Genomic DNA, 18,273 nt, shown 5'->3' on the forward strand with positions numbered 1-18,273 from the left:
GTCCTAAAATCAGAATTATAAATTTAAGAGGCATATTGTTTAATGCTGCAAGCCATTCCTATGGGGCAATGCCGTTGGTTTTGTCCAAGTTAAACAGAAAGGGTAGAATTACAGCTGTATACAGGGTAAGGCAGAAACCTTACAGTGTATTATTAGAAATCAATGAAACTGAGAAGGAACTTGTGAAAAGTGTGTGCGAAGACTGTCCTGCAGCAGCAGGTAAATTAAAAATTCTGTCCATGTATGTAGTGTTGTAAAATAATTGTTTTCTTTAGGTAGCTGCAAGCATACAATTGCATTTCTTATGTGGGTACATAGGCGCAGCGAAAACCCATCTCCAACAGAAACTTTCTGCCATTTATATAAAAGTTAGAGGTACAAAAATTTCGAATTTTGTTTCGATACTGCTGCCAGAAAAACTAACTGACCAAGGAATTCTTAATTATTTCACATAATAATTACAGTAATAGCAAAAAAGATTCTAAATTGCTTAATATGAGAAGTAGGTGTAGAAACACATGGACTAGTTGTATAAATCTAGAGGCAGAACATTCATAGAGAAAATACCACAGAGGCAAAACACCTTACTGACTCCGAAGAAATTGTCGTTTCGACAGACATAAGGGGTAGTGACACAAGACTAGTCAGTAACTGTCGCTGGCAATGTTCTCTTGTCGGCTATAGAGAAAGAAAAGTACTGGTACCATACCACTGACAATGTGCATACTATGTTTGGTGCATACATGTTTGGAGTAGTGGTACTTTCTGTGCAGTCACCACAGTTGAATAAACAAGTACTGTTTTAACATTGATATAAGCAATGTGTCGCATTTTAGTTTGTAGCATTTTTACAGCACTAAAGTAATACAAGCTGGCAACGTTAGTTGATTTGTCAACATCGTAGGTATGTCAACAATGTCACGCGGTAACATGTCAGCAGGAGATTGGGAAAGAAAAGAGGTTATCGAATATGAAAAATAGGCATGCTTGTAGTAAGAATCGACTCTGAACAAATTATTTCTTGGGGCTTTTCCTCAAGTGATAATCGGAATGAAAACCACCATTTGCTTATTTAGTGGACTGTAATATTTATTATGCAATAAAATGGTAAACTAACGAGAGTAAATGGTAAACTAAAGAGAGAATTGTACCGTGGTAATATATTGATTCGATGAGGACGTAAAATTTCAGATAATTTTTTACATAATTTCACGAGGACGAGGAAGATTGGTAAGGAAAACATGCTATGGAAAATTAACTGGTTAATTTAAAAGATGGAGCGGAATTTAGTGAGATTATCTCGCAATGTCACCAAAACGTCTCATTTTTATTAGGTTGAAGTATTACAAATCATTTTTCTCTATCTCACAACCACTTTAAGACCTATGGCACTCCAGGTTGTAAAAATTTCATTTTTTAAGCGTCAATATATCGAAAATAATTGAATATAGATATAGGATATGATACATGAAACATACTTATCATCGTCAGGAGTATTTAAAAGTGTAACAAAAAACGGAATGTTTTATTTAAAATAAGCAAGTGAGTACTTACTTCCGGCACCACAAGAAGTGCTGTAACATTGAAAATATTTTAATTGAATTGGACTTAGGCTTACTGGATTGGGCTTTACTTTATGTTGCCAAGTTTACAAAACCCTTCTATTTATCGTCTTTCTTATATAGATCAATGTTGTTTGTCATCGGACACCTTGTCTACGCTGACAATTTTTGTGCAAAAAAAAAGAAAATTTACAAACAAATTTTTTATTTTTAAATATTTTTTGTTCAGTAATCTTTTATTAACGGGTTTTCTGAAGAACTGGAAACGTATATTACAAGGCACGTTCTAAATAAAAGACTTACCACGTGTGGTAACCACTGTATGTGCATGCCGCCTTTTGCTTTATTTTATGCTTATTGGTTCCAAGATTCTCTATACTGATGGAAGTCGTTTTCCGTAAAAAAGTTATTGCAAAGTTCAAATGAGGAATGTTTTAGTGCATTTAATGGGCAATTTAACACAATTCAATTTTTGTTTCGTTCTTGAGTTATTTCCGAAAAATCAAAATCGAGCATTTTCAGAAAAAAGTGCTGTATCATATCTAATTTGAAATTTTTCCTGAACATTGTTAGAGCAACTTTTTAAGGACTATTTTCCTGTGTATTTGGTTTTCAATTCCTACGTTTCGGTTTCAAGATTCTGTCTTCAACTTTTTTTTCCATCAACTGAACTTTTTGGTTTTTATCTGGTTTTTTGCTTTAAAAGTATATAACATGTTAGGAAAAATTTAGTTTTCTTGTTAAAAAAGACATAAAGTAGTTTCTATCTGTTGGCATTGACTTCATTAACATATCTCCAAAGTAATTTTAAGAAATTAACTAAATAAGTGTGCTAAATAATTGCAAAAACTGTCGACTAGCGAACGGGACAATATTTGCCTATATTTTACCATATTAGGACTAAAATTCGTTTAGTTTGATAATCAGTTTAGATCTGTATTTCATATATAATTTTTTAACATTATAGTATTAGTTCATCCCACATCAAGTAAAACTGCGTTTGAATACAGATAAATCGGGACGCTTAGTCTAAAATGGTCGGAATTTGTAGTTTAATTACAAAAAAGTTCTTTTGGTAATTTACCAGACAAACTCAAAAAAAATAATCATACACTGTGTGTAAAAAGTCCCTGAATTATTTCGAAAAATATTCAACTTATTGAAAACCATCGTATATAAAAATGTACGCATTTTAAACGTTTTACCGTTAAGTGATTAATGAATTTACTGGGCCACAAATTAGCAATGAATTGATGTCAAGTTTTTTCTTATGGAATTACTATGTTTCAATGACATTGATTCGGTCTCTCATTTTGGTCACATTTCATGTAACATGCTGTATGGTTGTGTTGTAGATCGATCTACACAATCTACAACGGTTTACTTGAATAGTTTGGCAGCCTATTAATTATTAGAGAAAACTACATTTTCAAGTAAATATCAATTTTTTATTTGATTGAATGTTAAAAATGTGCCTGAATTAAAATAAACATTTTGAAGACTTTTGTAAAATGTCGCGTGTTATAGGATGCATTAATCCATGATTCTTCTTTTTAAATAATGAAAATTTTTCGGTTTTGTTGCATATTGTCACGTTTAGGGGTGCGTAGTGAGGGATGGTAGAGAAACAACCTAGGTTACAGGCAAGCCTCGTTTATTATAAAAATGATGCAAAACAAACACTTAAGAGGGGTTATTCTTACCCCCAGAATAGAAGGGTCAACACGGCCGTAATCGTCGTTGAGCGCATGGGTTCGGGGAGGGTTAGTTTAGTCTTAGCCCTTCAGCTACACCGTAAAGGGGCACGCAAGGAGTTCTTGTACGATGTGACCAAAGGACCAAGTGACCAACTGACAGGGTTAAGGGTTCTAACGGTCACTTCAATTTGCGAGAGAACCCTTCTCTTTTCAGCCTGGGATCCTGAGAGGGTAGCGAGCCGACCCACCACTTCAAGTTAGGGAATGTTGGTCGCCGACCAACCCGGAGACCAGTGATTTTAGATGGCCAGCCTTGCTGAATAAATACTCGTCGATTGACCCAGATTCCTACCAGACTTGCTGACATAAACGATTATTCAGTGTATTGTACGATAGGTATGGTGAATGTAAATGTTGGAATCTGTGACATCTCCCTCCCCCAAAAGTGTTCGCCCCGAACACTACTTATCCTAGTTTCTATTGTAATGCCTTAATCTATCAGAAGGTGTGGCCACTGCCTTTATTCGTGAAATAATATATCCTAAATTATACGCTCTCACTGTTTCTTATTTATGACGTTGCATCGTTCCTGGACAAGCGGCTGGGTGTTGAGGTTGGCCCAAGATGGACTTTGTCTGACTGGTACCGGAGCACCTGTTACTCAGTTCGCAGGTGGTGGTACCCTGCCATCTTACGGTTCGCGTGCTCATTTGCATGAAATCACCAGCTATGCTCGGGTAGCTTGCTGTGTTGTCTCCCGGAGAGTCCTCGTTTGCCGCTAGGGGCGCTGTGGTTGGTATGGTTTTTTGCTTGCCTGCCGGATGAATGTTTGTCAACGCATATTTCGTTAAGTTTAAACAATAATATATACAACCAAAATGTTATTTTCCTTTATACTTTAACCATATTTGTAATAGGGGCCCTGGCTGACCTGCGCCAGTTATTGTTCTTCCACCACGTTTTCCTCATCTGAGTTATCTTCTGACGCGTCCCCCAGCGTCCATTTGTCGTAAAAAGGCAAGATTTTTCCTATATGTACCACGTCTGTTTTCTTCCCTTTCTCTTACTTCACCTCGTAATTCACCTCACTAAGTTTTTTCGTGATCTTATAGGGCCCAAACCAACGTAGTAGCAATTTCTCACTTTTACCCACTTTTCTAATTGGGATGAAGATTTTGACCCTGTCGCCTACTTCAAATTCCCCTTCTCTGTGTTTGCCGTCATAAATGCCTTTGTCTTTGTCTTGTTTCTTGTGGATATTTTCTACTGCTGTTGCCCTTAGAAGTAGTGCCTTTTCTCTTAATTTATGGGAGTCTAAGTCATCATTTCTGTCCAGCAAAGATGCGTCCAGCGGCAGTGTGGGATCTCTAGCAAACACCAGTTGAAATGGACTGAACTGCGTTGTTTCTCGTTTTGCTGTGTTGTACGCAAAGGTGACGAAAGGCAAGTATGAGCACCAGTCTGTTTGATCAGAGCTGCAGTAGAGTGACATCATGTCAGCCAGTGTTTTGTTCAGCCGTTCTGTAAGGCCGTTGCAGGATGGATGGTAGGCAGTTGTAAAGGTACTCCTCATCCCCATGATTTGCTGCAACTCCTGTACTATTTCCGACTGAAAAACTTTTCCTCTATCGCTGAGGATGCTCCGTGGGACCCCGTGTATCAGTATTACTTTTTCTAGCAAAAATTTTGCCACGGGACCTGCTTTTCCATTGGGTAGGGCTGCTGTAATGGCATATCTGCCTGCATAATCCGTTACTACTATAATGGTGGTTTTTCCCTGGCTGCTTTTCCTGAATGGCCCAAGTAAGTCTATACCTATTTGATCAAAAACCCGACCAACTTTTATGGGTTGAAGAAAACCTAGTGGTTTTCTGTTTGTGGGCCCCTTCCTTGCCTGACAATCCCTGCATCCACTAATGTACCCGCGGACATCTTTAATCATAGAGTCCCAGTAATATTTAGGGATTAATCTGCTTAGTGTTTTCGTGACGCCCAGGTGTCACTGGTGGGTGGATTATGAGCTTCCCATAGGATTTCTTCTCTGAATTCCCTTGGAATTACGAGTGCGAATTCCAATCCATCTTTCGTAGGGGTAGTTTTGAATAAAATGTCGTTTTCTAGTCTATAATTGTTTGCTTTTCTGCGTGTCAGTGCGTTAATACTGCTTTCTTCAGGATTGCGTATTGCAAGTTTCAAGTCCTGTAAATTCTTGTCTTGATCTTGCAAGTACCCCATATTAACTGTTGAGATGGTGAACGTTGGTAGCTCGTCTAAGTCTTCTATGATGTACTCATCTGCACTACCCACTGGGTTCCGTGATAGGCAGTCTGCGTCCTGATGTTTACTCCCTTTCTTGTACACTACAGTGTAATCGAATTCTGCTAGTTTGAGAGCCCAACGCGCCAACCTCCTTGAGTGATCCTTAATATTGTGAATCCAGCATAAAGCGTGGTGATCGGTCACTATTTTTACCGGGTGTCCATAAATTAAATGCCTTAAGTAGGTCATTCCCCAAACTGCTGCTAGTAACTGTAATTCGCTAATTAAAGCTCTATTCCGATTGAAGATGTTTTAAAAAATATTTATTTTCGAAACAAGGCACTTATAACTAATGAGCAATACTTAAACAGCAACAAACGGTTAGCTTGGCTTTGACATAAGTAATGATGATAGTACGAACGCAACAAATGGTTTTAAAGAACTATTCTGCTTACTACAGCAGTTTTCTAGCTTACTCTAGTGTAGTACGTGGGTTTAGGGACATTTCTCCTCCACCCTTAGATTTTTCAACGTCCTCGTTGAGAAGCTTTTGTAATGTTTTAATAGGAATATACTTCAAGTATTTTTGTTTTTTCCATTGATAGATTACGATACCTATAATACAAATAATCAATATGAATACAATAATAAAAATACTAGTTGTTATAATGTTTGATTGTGACTGTGCAAAGTCTTCAAATTTGATAGGTTCTAAGAGATCTTCTTCAATTAGGCCTGGATCATTTAAATGTTTTACTTTAAAATTCAACGTATAGTTTGTTATTTCAAAATTCAAAGATTCGACTAACGTTGCCGTTATATTATTACTAGCCAAGGCATATCGATATTGATTAAAAATTACATCACATTGACTTCCGACAATATTACAGCCTTTTAGGTGTTTTTTCTCAAATTTGAAACAGTTTTCATAGATTACTTCACTTGATTTAGTACATATTAATAATGCCTTATGATAAGTTAAAGAATGTACCTTATAATTATTTGCTATGTTTGCGTAATAACAATTCTTCCTTAAAGTACAACTATTTTCTAAGGGTTCCGCACAAATCCACTTCGCGTTGATTTCCTCGCACTTTTTGAACCATAACTCGCCACAATAGAACTTACTAGGACTTATAAGGATTTTAGATTGATTATTTGGGATTGGGTAGACAAATTTTAAGTCACAAAAACTTTGTTCGAACACTGGTATTTTAATCGCTAGAATGACCATATCATTAAGTATTAAAGCTCCAGTTTTACAAATTAATGTTAACTCAGTCATGTGACTTATTGACCATAGGACTTTCTTTGGGTAGTGATATAGCAAGTATTGCCAGATTTCACTAATTTCTAATAGAGAAAGAATTTCTAGGTCTAATGTCTCCAGATGAGCAAAAGAAAGCACTCTTATAAGTTTTTCCAATAAGTCATTTACGTGATGAATTTGTATGTATAAATCTTGTATTGACAGCGTGAGCATCAATTGATTATTGATTTGCAATATTTGTTTTTGAATCATATCAGAATTATCATTAATGCTTTTCAAAGTGTCTCTGAATCTTGACATTACATGGCCAGCAATTGAGCTGAGTTCATTGATTTTATGCATTGAATTCAGCTGATTTCTTTTAAGAACCTCAAAATTTTGAGTTATAGTTTGCAAATCGTTATCGTCTAGATTTCCGGTAACAAACTTAATACCTGCTCCAAGAAAATTGAATAATCCTCATTTAGTGCGGGTTTCCTTATGTAACTTTAATTTGTCATATGTGTCAAAGGTTTTATTGAGCAGTTTACATGTGTGCAAATATAGTGTTTCAATGGTGTTATTTGTATGTTCGTCCACTAGAGGCTTAATAATTATTATGTTAGTAAGAAGCTGTGATAAAATATTTCCCATATTAGTAATATTAAAAGGGATATAAGTTGTATGATAATGATTAATTATTTGCGTACGAGCAATATCTTTTTCATAGAATCCGTTGTTTGCCAGTTCATGTATTTGAAGGGCCTGGACCGGAAGAGTCAGAATCAGGAGGATCGGGATCAATATCCTGTGGAACAACAGATTTTTTCCTAAGTCTCTTGATTTTTCTAACGTGAGTATTAATAGTTTTCTTTTTCGATTGCCCAGAAATTTTGTTTCCTGACGAATGAGTTACGTTTGTAGGAATATACTGGGGATTCATTTTATTTCGTAAGGGGTTTTTTCGATAAACAGTGTCACCAGTTTGAATTACAGGGGGTTGTTCGACATTTTTATTTTGTTTCTGTGTATTTTCAGATTGTTTCTTGTATGTAGTTTTATATACATGCTCATGGAACGGTAAAACTTCCTGTTTTCGTTTTTCATTGTATTGTTCGTAAAGGGTTAAATCAGGATCGAACTCTGGTTCATTTATGTACGGACCATATAGGAGGGAAAACGGTGAATGACCAGTAGTCCAATGAATACTTTGGTTATAAATAAGAACAGCAGAAATCATTAAATTTTGGGGAGTCTCATCAGGATTCTTAATTTTCATGACACGTAACTTTTCTAATAGCGTGGAGTGTAGTCTCTCTACTGGGCTATTTGACGAGGATTTTCCAGGAGTTGTATAATGTACTTCGATATTAAAAAGTTGACAAAACTCTTGAAAAACATGATTTTGAAATTCTTTTCCTCTATCAGCAACAATTCTTTGTGGAGTGTTGTGATGTGAAAAGTAGTGTCGTAATTTACTTAAGACAGTGATAGAATTTTTATCTTGAATAAAATATGCTTGTGCGTATTTTGAAAATGAATCGATAATAGTTAAAAACTGACAATTAGAAAATTGGAATATATCGATATGTAATGTCTTAAAGGGTCTTTCAGCTAGTAAGGGTCCTTCGTAGGCAATTCTGTAAGGGTGACGTTCATACTTACTTTGCAAACAGATTTCACATCGATTTATGTAGGTAGTGATTTGATCTCGTAATTTCGGCCAATAGTACTTTTGTTTTAAATGGTTATAAGTTTCGTTTATTCCATTATGATTTTTCTGATGGTAAGAACTAATAAGATCAGCTTGATCTTCTGTATTGGTCACATCTATTAGGTTAATGTTTGAGAATACAAGTTTGGCTGTTGTGTTTAAATTTGCAGCAACTAATCGCTGAAATTCTAGTTTTAATTCAGGCTCTTTTATACAAATTGTAAACACTACATCAGGCTTAATTATTTCTTTAAAAATTTTAGAAATTTGTTCTTGACTATTTTCTTTCTTAATCTGAACTAAATGGTGATTTTTGTTAAATCGTTTGGAAAAAGTATGTTTGAATTCATCTCCATATCTGATAATCAATCGATTGGAGGCGTAATTCACTGGTAATTCAGAAATAGGTAGACCTTTAGCATCAGGGTCATTGTTAGAGTGAACTGTGGTGTCAGAAATATTATCTGGGTTAATGTTTACTGGCGTATTCTTATCGCTATTAAGATAACGCTGATTAACACAGTAGTCCGCTAGATCAAATTCCTGCAGGTTTGCAACTGTATCGTCAGCATTTGCGATATGAGATTGCGTTTCTGTATTATCGTTTTGTTTTTTCGTTTCACTGACATTGAGGTCAATTCTAGATAACGCATCAGCAACTACGTTTTCTTTTCCTTTTTTATATTTTTATTTCAAAATTAAACTCCTCTAATTTTAATTTCCATCTTACTAAACGTGAGTTTGGTTCCTTGATTTTTGATAACCATACAAGTGGATTATGATCAGTTTCGATAATAAATTTGGTTCCATAAAGATAACATCTAAAATGTTTTGTAGAATCTAAGATAGACAATAATTCTTTCTCGATAGTTGAGTAGTTCTTTTCTGCAGAGTTTAAAGTTCTTGAGTAAAATGCGATAGGATGATCATTTTGAGATAAGACCGATCCAATTGCAATATTTGAAGCATCTGTTGTTAATTTAATTGGTTTCGTAAAATCGGGATATTGAAGTATTGGAGAGTTTGTTATTAATTCCTTGCATTTTTGAAAAGCTTCACAATATTCTTGGTTTCCAATGTTTTTCTCACATCCTTTTCTTAAACATTTAGTTAAAGGAAAAGTTATTTTAGAAAAATTACGAATAAAGCGTCTGTAATATCCTACTAAACCTAGAAAGGCTTTTATTTCCTTTTGGGTTTTAGGTATGGGATATCTTTGAATAGCTTCAATCTTTTGCGGATTTGGTTTAATACCGTCAGGTGTAATTATATGACCTAAAAATGATACTTCTTTGTTTAAAAACTCTGATTTATCTAATTGTATTTTTAAGTTTACTTCTCTCAATTTTTTAAATATGATTCTAATGTGGTCTAGATGTTCTGACAGTGATTTTGAAAATATCACTACATCGTCCATATAGACAAAACAAAACTTATACAAGTAGTCCCTTAATATTTCGTCCATCATACGTTGAAATCTAGCAGGCGCGTTTTTCAGACCAAAGGGCATACGCAAATACTCAAAGTGTCCATTGTTTACTGAAAATGCGGTTTTTTCGATAGATGAAGGATCCATTTCTTTTTGATGGAAACCTTGGGCTAAATCGAGTGTTGTGAAATACATACACTTTCCTAAATTGTCCAAGATTTCTTCGATTCTTGGTAAAGGGTATTTTTCTTCAATGGTCACATCATTCAATTTTCGATAGTCAATAACCATGCGAAATTTTGGTTTACCAGAAGCGCCTGTTTTTTTGGTACTATCCAAACAGGTGCTGAATAAGGAGAAATGGATGGTCTAATTATTTTATTATCCAATAACTTTTGAATTTGAAGTTTTATCTCTTTATTCATGTTTGGAGGGTGCCTAAACGATTTTACGTAGACTGGCCTATCATCACTAGTCCGAATAAAATGTTTAGTTTGACTGGTAAAAGTTAAGTCACTGTTCTCACGATACATTATGTCTTTGAATTCATGACAGATTGGGAGGATTTTTGATCTTTCAAATGGTGTTAAGTGATCTAATCGAAGTTGAAGTTCAGGGTTAAATTGGGTTTCTTTGTTAAAAGGTGGATCAATTAATTCGAATTGATCTTGAGGTATTACTTTAATTCTTTGATGAAAATTTATTTATTTGTAATTCAGGTTTCGGATTGGGAATTTTACAAAGTCCATGTTTTACTTGAACTAATGAGTCTGGGATGACATGTTCTTGTATCTTAAATGATGGTAAAATAGCCATACCTTGTTCAAAGTTTACAGGTATTATTAAAAAATTATTATTTTCGTTCTGGATAGGTTTAGTTAAAGGCTTGTTGTAAGCAAGAGAAAATGGTATTATGATGTCTTCTAAAGTTAAGGTTTTTTCCTCATAATTCAACAAAGCGTTCAACATTCTCAAATCTTTTGTACCGATAAGAGCATCAAAATTGTCATGCCAATTTAGCACACGCATTTTGAAAGAGTACTGAATGCCAAGTTCTTCTAGCAATTTTAGACTGAGATTTTTGTCTTTTTTGTAATTTTGCTTACAGGCAATTACTTCAAATGGCTCAATAAACATATTGTTTGGAAAAAGTTTTGCAATTTTGGGTGAAGTAATAGAGTCAGAGGCTCCAGAATCTATTAAAATCGTAACTTGTTTATTTGGAAGGTAAAAGTAGGGTAATTCAATTGTTTGTGCAACATTATTTAAGTTAATTCCTTGTCGGAGGCTACATCCTGAAAATTTTCTGGTTCTTGAAAATTTTGATTTTGACAATCAATTATTTCTTCAAATTCTGTGTTAGGATCTTGAATATACTCGTCATTCGGCATTTGAGGGTAGTTATCAAAACAACAATTATTAGGCGTATTATTGTCATAACAAACTTGGTCTTCAAATTGAGGATTTACCTCAAGATTAGTTAACTCTTGTGATATGAAATTTCTTTGTCCCGAAGGTTGGAAATTATTATATCTTTGAGGTTGTCTTTGTTGGAATAATCGGGATGGTCCTGCTGTGGATGTTGACATAGGAGTAGGTGTATAAAATTTTGGTTTGAATTGGGGTTGTCTCCCAAATACTTGTGAATTAGTCGGGTAGTGTCTATTAACATTGGGTCTTGATTGAATGTTAATTGGTTGACTAGGAAATTGTTTTGGTTGTGTAAACTGATTTCCTGGTGCAAATGGATTGAATAGGGGTTTGTGTACTGGTCGTGTATGTCTATTTTGTGTATTGGTGTTAAATTCTTGATTTTGATTTTGTTGATGGCGTTGATGGTGTACAGTATTAATTTGTGTAAAATTAACTTGAGATTCAATCATGTTGTAATTAATTACATGTTGAAAAGCAGCATCTAACGAGTTAGGCCTTTGAATCATAAGCATTGTCTTTAATGTTTGCGGCGAATTTGCTGTAAGAATAAGAACTGCAGTATTTTCTACTTGTGAAAGTAGGGTTAATTTAGAAGCTTGATCTAAAACTGAATTTTGGCTATAATTCTTTGTACAAAGGTCTTAATTCTTTCTACAAATTGCAACAATGATTCATATTTATTGATTTTAATATATTGGAGTTCTTGCAATAAAATTTGATATGTTACAGGATCTCCAAACTTTTGACGTAGACCAGTTTTAATGGCATTCCAATTATTTAAATCAGGACGTGAAAAGCAACAATTCCTTGCATCCTCAACCAACTTAGACTTTATTGCGGCTGTCACTAACTGTTTCTGTTCATTTGTCCCATTATAATATGTAGCAAAAAATTCATCTACTGACAAAATGAAACTTTCTAAATGCTCTTGTTTCCCAGAGAAGGTAGGTAAGAGAGTAGTGTGGGAAACGAATATTTTTCATTTTTATCCTATTACTATTACTCTGTAAAGGTGCACTTAAAGTATTTATGTTTAAATTATCAATTAATTCAACGAGTTCTTCTTGCTCGTGTGTAACAACTTTATCTGAATTACACTCTTCGTCGAGTTGATCAGTTTCACTATCTGAACTTTCAGAATCAAAAATTTGTCCTAACCTTAAGGAAGCCCTATGTTCAAATAAAACCTTTTTCAACCTATTAGACATGTAACAAAAATGGTCATTTCAACGACTTACACAATCGTAGAACCCATGGGAACCGCTTTGTCACTATCTGGTGGAAAATCCCTGTATCTCCAGCACTGACATGCAGAGGCGTGCGATGATTCTCTCAGGAACCCTCATCCCCATCTTCTTTTCGGAAATCGGCTCGGTTCGATTTGTGGCAGATAGCGCGATAAAGATTTTGAAAAATCACTTCCCGGCAACGAAAACTCGATAAAGACGGAAACTCGCACTATCCTACCGGCTGCGCCAATTAAAACTCTATTCCGATTGAAGATGTTTTAAAAAATATTTATTTTCGAAATAAGGCACTTATAACTAATGAGCAATACTTAAACAGCAACAAACGGTTAGCTTGGCTTTAACATAAGTAATGATGATAGTACGAACGCAACAAATGGTTTTAAAGAACTATTCTGCTTACTACAGCAGTTTTCTAGCTTACTCTAGTGTAGTACGTGGGTTTAGGGACATTTCTCGCTGATTGAATAATTTTTTTCCGCTTTCGACAGCGACCTGCTTATATAGGCTATAGGGTGTTCTTGTCCGTTGTCGCTCTCCTGTAGTAGAATTGCCCCTATTCCTTCTGTGCAGGCGTCTGTATGCATTGTGCAGCCAATGTTGGGGTTGTAATGTTTCAGGACTGGTGCTGAAGTGAGTTTCTCTTTTAGTACTTGAAATGCTTCTTCTTGTTCCTTACCCCAGCAGAATTTGTTCTTTCTTGTTGCCTCATGCAGGGCGAGCTAATACTGCGTAATTTTTAATAAACTTTCTATAAAAATTACATAATCCCAAAAAGCTTTGTTATTCCTTGTTTTCTTAGGGGTGGGAAATTGCTTAATTCGAGCTAACTTATCCTCTTCAGGGCTTATTCCCTCACTGCTTACAGAGAATCCTAGAATTCTTATCTTTTGCTGTAAATATTCGCACTTGCTTGGCTTAAGGGTTAAATGGGCTTCTCGCATTTTTTGAAACACTTTTCTTAAATTTGTGATGTGGTCATCTAGATTTTCTGAGTAGATTATAATGTCATCTAGGTAGATTAGGATGTCTTTCCATTTCATGTCTTTGAATATCTTATCTGCTAATTGTTGGAAAGTTGCCGGTGCGTTGCACAGTCCGAAACTCAATACATTGAATTCGTATGACCCGTGTCCTTGTGCCGTAAATGCCGTGTATTGTTTTGATGACTCTTCGATTGGTATTTGCCAATACCCTGAAAACATATCCAAGGTGGTAAAGTACTTGGCATTTCCCAGATATGTAAGAATGTCGTCGATCTGCGGTATTGGGTAGCAAGATTTTTTAGTCACTGGGTTTAGTGTTCTTTTGTAGTCTACGCAGAATCTGGTAGAGCCATCTTTTTTCTTCACCAGTACAACTGGGCTTGCCCAGGGTGAATGGCACGGTCTTATTACGCCACACTCTAACATATCTTGTATCTGTGCTTCAATGATTTCTCGCTCAGTTTGAGATACTTTGTAAGGGCGGCATTTGACTGGTTTATTTTCCGTGACTTCTATTTTGTGCTCTAGGAGTTGTGTTTTTCCCATGTACTTAGGCGATTTACAAAAAATATCCTCATATTCGGTTAGCAAATTTTCCAGGTTCTTTTTGAATTATTTTTCTGTGATGTGATCTAATTTATGGTCGTCTAGTGTCACTACGTCCTCTTCAGTTTTGTACGTTGTATAGAGGTGGCTTATGTCTTCATTTGTAGCTTCTAACCGTGCTATCGTTGTGCCTTTGAAAATTACTCTATTTGTGGGTCCTATGTTTGTCAGATTTATCGTGATTTTTTCTCCGGACTGATCTAAGCTGCACAAGAGGTTATTGCGGGCCAACCACCCTTCGTTTGGCACCATGAGTTTTTTGTCGTTTCCTGGGGGCTGAGGTTCAACTTTTACTGTTTTCTTTTCCCCTGGATTAAGGACGCGATCTTCAGACATTCTTATTTTTTCAGCCATGTTTTCTTCGTCTTTTACAAAGTACGGCAGGGCGTCCCATGAGCTGACTTTGCTCAGTTTATGGGGTTTTGGCCGCGGGTTCTTATCTTTAGAGACCCATAACGTTAAGTTTGTGTCTTTGAATTCTTTGTAGAATGCATTTTTAATTACTGTCCAGTCGGTTCTGTTATTTGCGGCAGTCGATCTCGGGATGGCTATGTTAGAGATACCGTTCCGTACTGTCCATTCTTTTAATTTAGTGCAGCAGTTTTTGAGTGTCTGGGCGGGCGTGCATTCGCCGTTATTTCCTATTATTGCCATCTGTAAGACGTGCCTGTTTCCTTTCTGAAAGCTGGTCGTACTGCCTAAGCTTATTTTGCCTGTTTCTTTTTCCGCTAGGTAATTTCTAATGGCTTTTCCGACTCCTCTGTCTTTGCTTGGCGTTGTGGAGCACGTAAAGGCCCATGCAATGTTGCTCGGCAGCTGAAAATTGATCCGGGCATTTCTCGGAAAACTTCTCTCCAGCTTCGTATGCTGCTTTCCTGTCTTGGCTCTAATTTAAGATTGTGGGTGCTTTTTATATTGGCAATTGGGTGCAGCTTGTGGGTGCTTTTTATATTCTGTCTTAGTGGTATAATCATGTTTTGTGCCAAGCTGAGCGTGTTCATTATTAAACATATGGAGGCCTTCATTTCCCTTAAAAATTCCATCCCTAATATCAAAGGTTGGGGTGGGCCTGTCAATACTGTCGCTTTCACTTTCAATTTTCTTCCTTTGTTGCCCCTAAGTTCAAGAGATGCTGTGAGTAGTAGGGTAGGGTGTTGGCCACGCTTGTACACCCCCTCTGTGAGGTGGTGGCTTATTATGTTTAACTCTGCACCCGTGTCGATAATTACTGGTACATAGTAACCGTTCACCACCGCGTTGATGTGTAGAATTTTGCAGCACGTTGGGCCCTGAGTGGAGAGGGTGACAGGGCTTAGTTTTGCCACCCCCTGGCGTTTGGTTACTGCTGCCTGCTTCTGCAGACTGCAGCAAAGTGCCCTAGTTTCCCGCAGTAATAGCACGCGGGTTTATTGTCTCTAGTTCTTGTGGAGACGTAGCGCCTTTCTGGCGGGGGCGTGCGCCTTGTATCGTACGTCCTTCTGGGTGGAGGCGGGGTTCTTTCTCGATAGGGGCGGTTCACTTCGTAGCGTGATTGTTGCCTGGGGGCCGAGTTGTACTCGACTTGGCACTGGGGTCTAAATGCTGGTGGTGGGGTGGTTTCTACAAAAGCGTTGTCCATTGTAATGCAGAGCATTTTCATTTCATCCAAGTTTCGAGGGGCCCGGTTGGGGAAATGCGTGAGCCAGTAGTATCTTGCTCTGGATTCGTCTCTTAGGCCGTTGTGAAAAATTTCTTGGAACTCGTCAAGGTCTACCACTTGCTTGTACTCTTCGTATAGAACCCTTAGGTCGTAAAAGTAGTTTTTTCTTGGTTCCAGGGACCCTTGTTTCCTTTCCCGCACTTTTGAGAGTAGCCGTGAATTGATGTCGCCGTCACTAAACTCGATTTTGAAGGCCTGGCAGTTATGGTGCCAGTTACTGTCGGGGTAAATTTCTTTATATTCCCTGTACCATATGTTTGCAGCTCCCTGTAAGAAGGAGTGAAAGTACAGTATTTTTAGGGCATCATTCCAGTTGTTAGCCACCGCTGTTCGCTCGTAGGTAGCTATAAATACTGGTGCTGAGTCTGTACAGGGGTTGAAAGTTGGGGGGCTGATGAACTGTGGTAGTGCGGGCGTTTTTTCTCCCGTTTCCACAGTGGAGATAGTAACGTCTGCCATGGCGTGGGTACCTGCCACTATTTCCCTTCTACTTTCTGATCTCTCTGATTGTGCTTGTGCTGGCGGGGGTGAGTTATTCTCTTTTATTGTTACTTCGAGTTCGCTTTCTGTATCCTCGTTGTCTCCCTGTCCGCCTCTTTTCTTTTCAACTATTGCTTTCTCTTTCTGTCTCACTACAGTGAGGGTGATATATTCAGGTAGGCCCTCTGGCTCCTGTCTTCGTGTATCCCCCACACTCGAGCTTCTATGTCTTGTTTCAAATGGGCTGTCTGGCTTTATTGACCTCAGGTTATACCCTTTATTCATTCCTTCTTCCTCTTGAGCCTTCAGTGGCTTGGATTACGAGGGTGTGTCTATCAATATGAGGATTAATAGACGGGGATTTGAACGGGCGCCTCCACCATGTCACGTTTAGGGGTGCGTAGTGAGGGATGGTAGAGAAACAACCTAGGTTACAGGCAAGCCTCGTTTATTATAAAAATTATGCAAAACAAACACTTAAGAGGGGTTATTCTTACCCCCAGAATAGAAGGGTCAACACGGCCGTAATCGTCGTTGAGCGCATGTAAGTTCGGGGAGGGTTAGTTTGGTCTTAGCCCTTCAGCTACACCGTTATGGGGCACGCAAGGTGTTCTTGTACGATGTGACCAAAGGACCAAGTGAACAACTGACAGGGTTAAGGGTTCTAACTGTCACTTCAAGTTGCGAGAGAACCCTTCTCTTTTCAGCCTGGGATCCTGAGAGGGTAGCGAGCCGACCCACCACTTCAAGTTAGGAAATGCTGCTCGCCGACCAACCCGGAGAACAGCGATTTCAGATGGCCAGCCTTGCTGAATAAATACTCGTCGATTGACCCAGATTCCTACCAGACTTGCTGACATAAACAATTATTCAGTGTATTGTACAATAGGTATGGTGAATGTAAATGTTGGAATCTGTGACAATATACCTTATTTTTTAAGTGACCGTATGTTAATGATCTAGAAGCTTCAAATCTGGTGATCTAGGTGGTAATTAAATTGAAGCAAAGTTTTCTTTAATAATTAAATAGCCTTTAGACAACTGAAGAAAGTTCCAGAGGGTTCGGGAAATAAACAAAATTAAAACAACTGTTTTCACTAAATGTACTGTATTGCGGCTCTCTGTACTTACAGTAAATACTTACGGTAACGGTTATCTAATGAAACGAAAGTTACTTTGTTCGGTGGTACGGGGAAAGCGTGTAACGGTAAAGAACGGACCCTTCACTACTGTTTAGCCTGATTACTGTAGATTATGACGAGACACGGTGTAAGTACAAGAGTACGGTACGGTTATGTAGACTGGCTACTCGGCGCCGGAATTTGCTCCAAAAACCGAAAGAGGCCCAATTACCTGACCAGCGGTGTTCCCGTCACTCGACCTAATCTCTATGTGCCGCCTCAATTCTCCGGGGTTCGACAAATAGAGCCTCCGTTGCACACTGTTTCCCCAGAATCATGCAACAGAGGTTTCAAGTCTCGTGACGTTGCCAGTCACACAGCCGCTAATCCCTCCAGTACCCCAAACCCGTTCACTACTCCGTTTCCCCGGAGCCAAGTAAACGAGCTACACCGTTTCCCCAGTGTCAAACACACAGGAACAGGACCAGAAGGATTACCTAACTGTTTTCAAAAGTAAGTTACTGTAGCCGGCGCCGTCTTACCAGAAACACCCCCAAACGGTATATGCCTATTTTTTACTTACAGATACGCGGAGATAAGAGATATCAACGGCACGGAACGGCTAGGCTGCACTAGTTATTTTGGTTACATGAACCATTAATCTGGCTCCAACTTGCTTGCATAAAATGCGAAGGGGACGTAAATCCATTCCTTCCACATCCTTACACATGTCCACAATGACCAAATTAGGTCGCCGCATTTTAATGACTTTAAATAGTTTTTCGATTCT

This window comes from Ips typographus, unplaced genomic scaffold (assembly GCF_016097725.1).
Source record: "Ips typographus isolate SLU unplaced genomic scaffold, UJ_Ityp_2.0 IpsContig31, whole genome shotgun sequence".
NCBI classification, from domain to species: Eukaryota; Metazoa; Arthropoda; class Insecta; order Coleoptera; family Curculionidae; genus Ips; species Ips typographus.